This window comes from Neofelis nebulosa, chromosome 12 (assembly GCF_028018385.1).
Source record: "Neofelis nebulosa isolate mNeoNeb1 chromosome 12, mNeoNeb1.pri, whole genome shotgun sequence".
NCBI classification, from domain to species: Eukaryota; Metazoa; Chordata; class Mammalia; order Carnivora; family Felidae; genus Neofelis; species Neofelis nebulosa.
This window is the reverse complement of record NC_080793.1, coordinates 88,845,607-88,857,638: the sequence shown is the minus strand read 5'-3', so window position 1 is coordinate 88,857,638 and position 12,032 is coordinate 88,845,607. Positions and strand designations below refer to the sequence as shown.

Genomic DNA, 12,032 nt, shown 5'->3' with positions numbered 1-12,032 from the left:
TCATGATCTCGCGGTCCATGAGTTCGAGCCCCGCGTCGGGCTCTGTGCCGACAGCTCAGAGCCCGGAGCCTGCTTTGAATTCTGTGTCTCCTTCTCTCTCTGCCCTTCCCTACTCACGCTCTGTCTCTGTGTCTCTCAAAAATAAATAAACATTGAAAAAAATTAAAAAAAAAAAAAACTTAGGAAGATCTAAGCAGCAAATTGATCCTTTCAGACAAAAAATTTTCTAAGGATCATTTAAGGGTATTGTTCCACAGCAGCCTCACAGTTAGCTGAAGATAAGAAAAAGCTCCTCTTAAAAAAGATTTGTAGGTATGGCTTTTGTCTGACAGAGTAGATTATGAACTAATACACAGGAAGTCCACGAAATTTTTTTTAAAAATTATTTTATTTATTTATTTTTTATTATTGTTTATTTATTTTTGAGAGACAGAGACAGAGCACGAGTGGGTTAGGGGCAGAGAGAGAGGGAGACACAGAATCCAAAGCAGGCTCCAGGCTCCTGAGCTGTCAGCACAGAGCCCAAAGCAGAGCTCGAACTCACAAACAGTGAGATCATGACCTGAGCCTAAGTCAGACGCCAAACCGACTAAGCCACCCAGGCGCCCCTCCGTGAACTTTTTAAAGGAGCTACATCAGCTTAGAATGAAAGGGGCAGTATAACTATATAAAATAAAAGGTGGCTTTTGGACCCTGAAGGACTACAGGCAGGAAGCAAGTTCAGATGGTTACTAAGTTGCAAAGACAGATGAGTTCTTTTGGTGAAACTGAATGATTCAGAAGTGAAATCAATGACCAAAAGAAGCAGTCATGGCCCACAAAGAACAACCTCTAGACAGCAGGATTGCACCCTAGTCAAGAAACTGCCAACGTGTTCCCAGCCAGGTTTCAGAATTGCTATATACAACCATGTGCCTCCTTTGTCCCTCTTTTTGAGCAGGAATGGCCACTGCAATTAACACGTGCCTTTCCAGTCTTGTAGGTTAATTATGTGGAGGCATGTAACTTACAACTTGTCTCTTCAGAGGTCTTTTGGTTAAAGAGCAGTCACTGTCAAGAAACCATATCCAAGGTTCCCAAGGAACCTCAACAGCATCTGGACCTGACTTAGTAGATGAGATACTAAATTTTGAGCTGATGTCCTGGTGGGATGTGAATTAGAGGTCTCTGAGACCTCTAATATGTCTGAGACATTTTTCTGAGAGAAAAATATGTGGTGTATTTTTCACATATTTTGGATGTGGGAGGCATGTGAAGTGCAGCAAAAAAAAGGCAAACTATGGCAACAGTATTGTCCAGAGATAGCCATAACAATCTCTCTCATCCTGCATGTTTTCTTTCACATGTGACCTTGCCACTCTCCAATTAACAAGTGGAGTTTACTCCCTGTCCACACTATGTTCACTGAAACATTCGCTTTTAAATCTCAACTCACCATGTAAGAAAGCCAACTACATGGAGACTCCCATGTTGTAAGAAAGTCCAGCCCACATGAACATGCTCCAGTTAACAGCCCCAGCTGAGATCTCACTCAACAGCCAGCATCAACTACCAGTCTTGTAAGTGAAGATACCTCTAGATGATTCTAGTCCCCCACCTTCAAGATACCCTTGGCCAAGTCTTCCCAACTGAGGTTCCAGACATTGTGGAACAAAAACAAGGCATTCTTACATTAACAACTCAGGCAACAACAGATGTTGGCGAGGATGTGGAGAAAGAGGATCTCTCTTGCACTGCTGGTGGGAATACAAGCTGGTGCAGCCACTCTGGCAAAAAGTATGGAGGTTCCCCAAAAAACTAAAAACAGAACTACCCTATGACCCAGCAATTGCACTACAAGGTATTTACCCAAGGGATACATGTATGCCGTTTCGAAAGGACACATGCACCCCCATGTTCATAGCAGCACTATCAACAATAGCCAAAGTATGGAAAGAGCCAATGGATGAATGGATAAAGATGTGGTATATATATACAACGGAGTATTACTCAGCAATCAAGAAGAATGAAATCTTGCCATTTGCAACTACATGAATGGAACTAGAGGGTATAATGTTAAGCGAAATTAGTCAATCAGAGAAAAGACAAGTATCATATGACTTCACTCATATGAGGACTTTAAGACACAGAACAGATGAACATAAAGGAAGGGAAGCAAAAATAATACAAAAACAGGGAGGGGGGACAAAACATAAGGGACTCTTAAGCATGGAGAACAGAGGGTTACTGGAGGAGTTGTGGGAGGGGGTATGGGCTACATGGGTAAGCGGCATTAAGGAATCTACTCCTGAAATCATTGTTGCACTATATGCTAACTAATTTGTATGAAAATTTAAAAAATAAAATTAAAAATAAAATAAAATAAAATAAACCAAGGCATCTTGGTGTACCCTATGTGAATTACTGACCAGTAAGATCTGTGAGCCTAATAAAGTGCTGCTTTACATCACTACACTTTGAAGTGGTTATATCACACAGCAATAGCATCTGGAAATGAGCCAGTAGAGGGGAAAATTAATAATGCAGGAAAAAGAGGGAGAAATACAATAGTAAAGTCCTTGAAGGTAAAAGGAGATGGGTTTCTGTACCCAAGCAGGAGAAGCTTAAGATGGGACACTGAGTTCATTCATTGTAAATTTTTTTTTAATGTTTATTTATTTTTTTATTTGTTTTTTTAATTTTTTTTTAACGTTTTATTTATTTTTGAGACAGAGAGAGACAGAGCATGAATGGGGGAGGGGCAGAGAGAGAGGGAGACACAGAATCGGAAGCAGGCTCCAGGCTCTGAGCCGTCAGCCCAGAGCCCGACGCGGGGCTCGAACTCACGGACCACGAGATCGTGACCTGAGCTGAAGTCGGACGCTTAACCGACTGAGCCACCCAGGCGCCCCATGTTTATTTATTTTTGAGAGAGAGAGAGAGAGAGAGACCAAGCACGAGTGGGGGAGGGGCAGAGAAAGAGGAAGACACAGAATCTCAAGCAGGCTCCAAGCTCTGAGCTGTCAGCACAGACAGCGGGGCTGTTCGAAGCGGGGCTCGAACCCACGAACAGTGAGATCACGACCTGAGCTGAAGTTGGACACTTAGCCAACAGAGCCACCCAGGCGTCCCTGAGTTCATTCGTTGTAAAGGAGAAAAGGGCAGAGTTTAGGCACAGATACAGGATGACAAGAGGTGTTACTGATGGTAGATTACGTTATTTAGAAATATGGAGATAAATACCGAAGGACACTGTTAAGAGATTTGAAAGTGGTTTACTGGGAAACAGGAATCAGAGATGGGGGGGAGGAGCAAGACACTGCTGATTTTTGTTATAAACCATAGCACACAGTTTACCATGTTTATTCGTGTTTCTAAAGTAAACAAAGTTATTTTTTAAAAAAGATTTATTATAGGGGTGCCTGGGTGGCTGGCTCAGTTGGTTGAGCATCCGACTTCGGCTCACGTCATAATCTCACGGTTCGTGAGTTCGAATCCTGCATCAGGCTCTGTGCTGATGGCTCAGAGCCTGGAGCCTGCTTTGGATTCTGCGTGTCCCTCTCTCTCTGCCCCTCCCCCACTCGCACTCTGTCTCTCTCGAAAATAAACAAATATTAAAAAAAAATTTTTTTAAGATTTATTTTATTCCCTCATTGTCCAAATGAGGAAAAAAAACTAAGGCTCAATGATCACGTGACTGGCTCAAACTCACACACTAGGTTGACAGCAGTTAGTCCCCGATGCCCTTATTTCCAAAACAGCGCACTTCTTCACATCACACTGCCTTTCATATTACAAAATATTACCTAGTGACAATTAATTTCGTAATCAGAATTTATTAAAGTCATTTAGTAAGCAGTAATGAATACACTATTCCCAAGGACTGACAGCAAAAAAGCAGGCCAAAATATGTCCTTGGGAAATCAAAATAAGCATTCAAGCAAAACTAACCATCCAGGGACTATCTGAACCTAGTCCACCTTTGATAGCTATACCATATAGGCTTTAAAAACAGATAATGCTTCGTTTTGCCCTCTCCAGCTCTCCTAATCTAAATACTTTTAACCATGCTACATTCACTTCAATAAGTTATCTACAAGGATTTCTCTTTCCTTTTAGAAAGTAATGCCTTGGGGTGCTTGGGTGGCTCAGTCAGTTGGGCATCCAACTCTTGATTTCAGCTCAGGTCATATCCCAGAATTGTGGGATCAAGCCCTAAGTCGGGCTCTGCACTGAGTCTGCTCAATGATTCCCTCTCTCTCTCCCTCCACCCCTCTCCCCCACTCTCTCTCTCTCTCACTAAAAAAAAAGGAAAGAAAGAAATTAATACCTTATCAGTTGATTTAGATTCTGCCAGTACAAATGCATCCAGAGATCACTTGTCTAACCTGCCAGGCTACTGAATGTCTAATAAGAACCAATGATGGGAATGCAAGCTGGTGCAGCCACTCTGGAAAACAGTATGGAGGTTCCCCAAAAAACTAAAAATAGAACTACCCTATGACCCAGCAATTGCACTACTAGGTATTTACCCAAGGGATAAAGGTATGCTGTTTCGAAGGGACACGTGCAGCCCCATGTTTATAGCAGCACTATCAATAATAGCCAAAGTATGGAAAGAGCCCAAATGTCCATTGATGGATGAATGGATAAAGAAGATGTGGTATATATATACAATGGAGTATTACTTGGCATTCAAAAAGAATGAAATCTTGCCATTTGCAACTACGTGGATGGAACTGGAGGGTATTACGCTAAGTGAAATTAGTCAGAGAAAGACAAATATCATATGACTTCACTCATATGAGGACTTTAAGAGACAAAACAGATGAACATAAGGGAAGGGAAACAAAAATAATATAAAAACAGGGAGGGGAACAAAACATAAGAGATTCATAAATATGGAGAACAAACGGAGGGTTACTGGAGGGGGCGTTGGAGGGGGGATGGGCTAAATGGGTAAGGGGCACTAAGGAATCTACTCCTGAAATCATTGTTGCACTATATGCTAACTAATTTGGATGTAAATTTTAAAAAATTAAATTAAAAAAAAATGTTTAATTCAAAAAAAAAAAAGAACCAATGAATGTTGGGGCACCCGGGTGGCTCAGTTGGTTGAGCATCCGACTTCAGTTCAGGTCACGAACTCGTGGTTCCCGAGTTCAAGCCCCATGTCCAGCTCTTGTGCTGAGAGCTCAGAGCCTAGAGCCTACTTCAGATTCTGTGTCTCCCCCTCTCTCCCTTTCTCCCTTTTTCCCTCTCTCTCTCTCTGTCCCTCTCCAGCTCACACTCTGTCTCTCTCTCTCAAAAATAAATAGACATTAAAAAAAAAAAAACACTCAATGTCTACTCACTCAAATAATAAGTATAGGGCTAATTCCCACAAGGAACAGCAGTACATGTATAGTGTGATATAAAAGGACACAGATGAAGGACAAACACTGTCAAAAATACATCTCAGTCTTTATTATGCCTAAAATTCTCAAATTTAGTCCCAGTGATGAGAGCTTTGTGTAGAAGTCTCCATTATTCACCCGACTGTCAAATCCAAAGGTCCTCTCTTACACTAGAGAGAGCAAAATATTAACAGTAGCGATGTTTGCATGGGAAAACCAGAAGTAATTTTCTTTTTCTGCTTTTCTAGATTTCATGTTAGAAAAAACATTAGTATACACTTCTAAGGCCTTTTTTCAGTTCTGATTCTCATTTCTTAGCAGTGATCAACAGTGATCAACATGATAATCATTCCCACCCTCTTAACCTACCCACCCACCTTCCTCTCAGACAGACTGCTCCTTCTTTGTCTCTTTTGTTAATTCCTCTCCTTTCGTCCTGTAGTTATGGGCAGTTCCCAAGCCTCAGTTTCAGGTCCACTACTCTTCTTTCTGAGCACTGCAATTCCAGCCTGAAATTTCTCTACCAAGTTCCAGTCATCTAGCTATCTATTTCACTTGACTATCTCACTGTTACCTCAAATTCAACATCTCCAAAATCTAAGTCCAGCTGTCTGTATCTCTTCAACCAGCTACTAATATTTTCATACCTATTTCTGTCAGGATGGCCATTTAAAAAATTCTAGTTCTTTCTCTATCACTAACTAGTTGAGTAATTTGGGACACATGTTTAAATCTCTCTGGGTCTCAGATTCCTAATGCACAAAATTCAGAGGCTAGCCCAGATGTTCTCAGACGTCCTGACATTCCAACACTCTTGAATTTCTTATGGCACTGAAGATCAAAACTTCAAAGTCATCTTTGATGAGTTGTCTTCCTCCCTACCCCCCAACCCCACCACATCCTCCTTTCTTATCCAGTCTATAATGAAGTCTCGTGTGACATCTCCCCAGTCCTATTTTCACTAAATCCAAACACTAGGCCTAGATTATCTTCCTCGCTCTATCACTTTTCTTTCCAATTCATACCATACCTAGCACTGTGCCAGTCTGTTTCACCTAAGATACTTTTAGCAAGCTCTTTCTCCATCGAAACTTTTAAAGCTTCTCAGCTGCCTATGAGGCAAAGTATATTCTTCTCATCCTAGCACTCAAAGGTATCTGTATTCTGCTTCCAATCTGTATTATCAACCTCATTTCTTACCACCCTGCCACACAAACCTTCATTTCACTTAAGTTACTTTCCGTACTGTTCTCTGAAAATGTCATGCAGATTTTGCCTGTTTACCACCTATACAAGGTCCTTCCTCTTACACAAAATCAAATCCTGCCCAGTTTTGATTCTACTTCCTCTCTGAAGCCTTCCTTGCTCGCTTCAACTCTAAGTGGTCTCGAATATCTATAACTTTTATTACTTATTTCCCAGTTACGTTTTAAGTTCTCAGTGAAAGGAACCTATTTTATATCTTTCTGCATCTCTTTTGGACATAGCAAAGTACCTCTTACATCGCAGGTATTAACAAATATTTGTTTGGTAACTGACTAGAGTTCCTTTTTAATACATAGCATTTATTGAATGCTCCCCATCTGCTCAGCACTCTGTGTGTTCCTCAAAGCATACACAAGCAACTTGAAAAGATATGGTTAACACTAGAGAAATAATCATCAAACAACCAAAGCATAATATATAATTAAACTATGAGAAGATTCCCTATGACTAAAAAACAGTGGAAATATAGAAAGGAAAAAACTGCATTTAGTGAGAAATAGTTTCAGAAATGAGGGAGAATTTTAACTGGGAGTACAGCCATAGTAACAGTACTAATAATAATAGTGGTGATAAATAATTATAATAATAAAAGCTAAAACTTAAGGTGCACTTAATGTGCTAGGCACTGGTCTTGAGGACTTCTCATGTATTAATTCACTTCTTTCTCACTACAACCCTGTGGAAAAAGTACTAGAGTCATTCTCATTTTTTTCAGATGAGACTGAGACCCGGCTTAGTTATTTCATACCTAGTGAGTAATGCAAACAGATACAGAATTGGGCTTGGTGGAAGAAGGATGGAAAACATAAATGAAAGTTAAAAGATGAAATAGCATAACTATTATTAGAAAATGTGGAAAGCGGCTTGAAACACTACAGCAGAGAATGCCTTTTGAGGGTCCTTAGACTGAATAAACAGGGCAGGGAGTAATGACAGAGTAGAGTGAAAGCCTGGAAGAGGAAGTTAAATTTAAGAGGTACAAAGTGGGAAGCCATTGAAGATTTGGGGACAAAGAAATGCCACAATAAGGAGTATTAGTGACACTTCTATTGTGGATAAACAGAAGAAAGAGAAGCTGGACTCTGAGAGGTTGCTATGACTTTCAATATTGTAGGCTGAAGAAACAAGTCCTGGGATTCAGGTGGTAAAGTGAAGTAAGCAGAGATATAAGGGACAAAAGAAATATGAACAGGACATGTTAAATAGGTTAATACAAGAGGTAAATGAAAGATGAAAGTTTAAAGATGATGCCTAATTTAAAGCCTATTATGACCAGGAGAGAAGGAAATTACAGAAGGGTATAAAATGATGATTTTTCATTTAGGGCATGGTGAGTTTAAAAAGACAGTCAAGGGACACCTGGGTGGTTCAGTTGGCTAAACGTCCGACTCTTGATTTCAGCTCAGGTCATGATCTCATGGTTTGTGAGATCAAGTCCCACATCAGGCTCTACTCTAAGAGCAGGTAGCCTGCTTGGGATTCTATCTCTCCCTCTCTCTCTGCCCCTCCCACACTTGTGCTCACTCTCTCTCAAAATAAATAAACATTAAAAAGAAAAGAAGAAGAAGAAGACGATGACAACACGACGACAAGTCAAAAATACGAGCCCAAGAACAGGACTGGAAAAACCAGGAAGTGACTAGAATGACAAATAAGCAATAGGATTAGTTTTAAAATGAAAACACTAGGAAGAAGCTACAAAGATATTAAATAGGAGAGGAAATATACTAAGCCATGATCAGCTGGTACCAGCGGGATATCAATAATTTTATCAATAACTGTATCAATACTTTTGGTGGGGAAGGGAAACAATTTGTGACCAACACTTAAAAATGCAGTTTTTCCATTTAAAAAGACTTTTGTGTGTATCAGAAAAGCCAACCAAAAGCTAAGGCAAAGGTTCCCAAACTGTCCATTCAGGGAGTTCTTAGTAATATTTTCACAGCACCCCCGAGGCCAAGAGAAATACTTCAGGAGGTAGATTCAAACCATTTAATGTCCTTACAACTTAGTGCTTGTTCAGCCTCCTACAACTTCTTGGAATCAAACTGGACAACATCACACTCTCATTTCCTCTGTCACACTGATTCTCATACAGTAGTTGCCTTTTATGAGAGCAACCTCTAAAGAAACTGCTTTGCAAAGACAGGACATTGTAGAAAGGACTGTGTCAATTTAATGTTGACACTGTGAACTACCTCAAACTAATAGCTCAAGGCTGAGTTCACTGGTGCTCCGGGGCACCTCAGCACACAGTTTGGGAAACTGGGAGCAAAGGCAAGGGGCCTCAAAAGACCGGGGGGGGGGGGGGGGGGGGGGGGGGGGGGGGGGCGGAATGTGATGGGGGAGGAGCAGAAGAAAGTTCTTAGCACACTTAACCACAAGAGGGCAGCACAACAGTCGGGAAGGAGGCACAACGGTGGGGGCAGGGGGTGTCAAGAAGGGAGAAGAGTCAACCTTTCCATGAAAAGGCTTTAAGACCTGTTAACCAGTTCCAGACCTAAAAGTCCTTTATCTCCTTCTACTAAAGAGGAAGAAACACTGGTCCCTGGCAGACCACCTCGCGCAGGGTCATTGTGTCCTTCTCTGAATCTCCTCTGCCCGCCCAGCCATGAGTAGTGGAGCCTTTAATAGTAGCCAAGCGATGTACTATTTTGCATGCATGATCTTACTGAATCGTCACAACAACCTTCTAAGAAAAGTGGGGCTCAAGGAGAGGTTAAATAATCCAACCATAAAGTGGCAGGAACACCAGGATTCAAACCCAGATCTGACACCAGGGCCAGCGCTCTTTTCCTATTCTGCCTCCAAAGCATCCCGCCTTTCAGCAACAGCCGGGGGAAGGAGACACAAGATACCACGTTTCCTTCCCATACCTGAGGCACCTGCCTCGAACCCGAGGAAACACCAGTATAGGAAACAAACTATTCTGTAACTGTCCCTAAAACACGGGCCATTCAGCTGGAGCCAACGCAGGCATTCCCGCGTATCCAGTGACCAAGGGCTGCGGCTTTCCTCTCCAGGTAAACACACCCACTATTAAGGCAAGTGCCGGGCACATCCAGTTTGCAGACATGTCGCACATGCAAGCTAGTGATTTTCACACTTGTGCTAAAAGGTGAGGGGGGTGGGGAAAGGGAGTCCAAAGGTTGATTATTCATCTTCACATCTGCTGGGTGTCACACAAGGCTATTTGCAGTAGCCCAACAACTCGCTTGCACACACTATTAAGAAACCAAACGCAGTCATCATCGCTCTTATTCCCACTTCTAATTTCCTTCTCCACATTTCCCCTCCCCTCTATGACATATTCGGCCGCTCCTGGCCTTTCATTCAGAGAAAAGGAGTTTCTCCTGACAGATTAATCACCACCGGAAAGCAAACTGGGTGAATTCAACCGACGCACCAAACTTAGGCAGATAAAACCATCCAGGAAGCATTCAGTGTGGTAGCAGAAACCCCAGCACAACAGCTAACGTGTTCTCCCAGTAGGTATCTCTGAGTACTTGAAAATGTCCCTCCTTGAAAGATTACCGAGCTCTGGCTGCTGGAGGAGAAAGGGTTAAGGCGCAAGGCTCCCCCTCCCCCCCACGTAAAGCCTCGCTGCTCTTCTAATTCGCAGGAAAAGAAGCAATGAATGTTTCTTAAAGGATCCAAGAGCAACACTAAACACCCCCCGAACTACCCTCCCCGACCCACATTCTAAGTCCAGCACTGCCATTTTCAGTGAGCCCTGCCTGTCTACACACGTTCCCACCCTTCCTACGCACGCAGTCCACACTCGCCTTCACCGCCGCCACGGAGCACAGCAGCCGGGATCTCAAACCCACCTTCGCGGGAAGGGCAGCGGGGACCTTTTTCTTCCGAAGAGCAACAGTTCACATCTTGTTCCCTCGCCTGCTTCTGAAACCTAAAAAAAGCAAGCAGCGGTTATTACCGCAGAAATCCTGGGGAAATAGATGCTCTTCCCTAGGCGGTGCGGACGTCTACAAAATTTTAAAGAGGTTTAAGGGGAGGGGGGAAGGCGGCTACGAAGCACACATGGATGCAAACAGCAACAGGAAAACACGCCGTTGCAGGCTTCCCCCCCCCCCCCCCCCGCTTCGAGAGGGAAGATTTTCTTGCCGAGAAGTTTACTGGGCCACTAGCAGGGGAGACAGCGGGCATCAGGAGGTGGGAGGGATGCGGACAGACGACTGCGGCCCCCCAGCCAGAGGCCACGCAGCAATCGCACGCACCAGCTGCACCGATCCCGCGGCGAGGACGCGCCCCCGGGGCCCGCAGGGGCCGCTCCGCCCCGGCGCCCGCCGCCGGCCGAGATCCGCGGGGCCCCCGGAGTGGGCAGGGGTGCCGGGGTCCTCCAGGCTGGGCCCTCCCGGGCCCTCCCGCGCGGGGTCGGCTCCCACTCACATCCCTCGGCGGCGAGCCCCGGGCCTGGCCCCGCGCTGCCGCAGCAGCTCTCCGCCCCGACGCGCGCCGCGAGTCCGGGCCCAGGGGCCGAGCGGCAGAGGCGGCGGCACCAACTCCCGAGCGAGCCGGGCGCCGGCCCAGCCTGTCAGCGCGCAGGGAAGCCCGTAGGCGGCCGCCGCTGCCCCCTTCTGCTCCTCTTCCTCTCTCCTTCTTCCAGCCCACACCACTCCCACTTCGGGCGGCCGGGAAGCCCGTCACAGGCGTCGTCTCCACCCTCTCCCGGGCCACACCGGCTTCTCGGCGCCTCAGGCGATACTGGCCCGGACGCCCTATTTGCGTCGGAGTCCGCCTGCAGTCTGGCGGCCCGATCGCTGCCGACCGAGACGGTCCCGCGGGCGCGGGCGGGGGCGGGGGCGGGGGCGGGAGTCGGGCACGCGCCCGGGACTGCGCGTGTGCGCGTGTGCGCGTGCGCCGAGCGCCCGGGCCGCACTTCTCCGGGCGCGCGCGCCGCGGGGCTGGCGGGCGGCGGCCACGCACGACCCGGCCGCTCGGCCAGGCGGCGGGAGCGCGCGGAGATTCCCGGGGCGTCCCCCGGGCCCGAACGGGCGGGGAAATTGAGCTGGAGCTGGCTAGCCGGGCCGCGGAGCCAGCGGGAGCCGGGCGCCGGGGCTGGGCCCGCCCCTCCCCAGATGGGCGTGTGTGTGGCGGCCGCCCGCCGTGGAGGCGGCTGGGAATGAGTCAGCCCGGCCGGGAAGGCGCCCCCTGCACGCAGCCGGCCACCACACACGTTATCCTCCCGGGCACGGTCGTTCGTTCCCCTTCTGCTTTCGCTTCCACGTTCCTCGTGCCGCGGACCTGTCCTTCCCCAGGCCGGGCCTCTCGGCCCGAGGGGAAGTGGCGCCGAGAGTTGGGGCAGCGTTCACACGCGCAGTTCTGTGCAGGTGCGCCCGACTGCAGTCCCTCACCTCTAGGAGAACAGGG

At 46.1% G+C, this 12,032-nt stretch overlaps 1 protein-coding gene across 1 annotated transcript in view; it reads right to left on the bottom strand.

Moving 5' to 3' along the window:
• Positions 1-10,541, bottom strand: part of JAK2 (Janus kinase 2) — a 118,100-nt gene extending 107,559 nt beyond the window's left edge. The window contains exon 1 of the mRNA XM_058695842.1: positions 10,427-10,541. The gene's annotated coding sequence lies outside the window, so the exon portion shown is untranslated. The remainder of the gene's footprint in view (positions 1-10,426) is intronic.
• Positions 10,542-12,032: the final 1,491 nt, after the last annotated feature.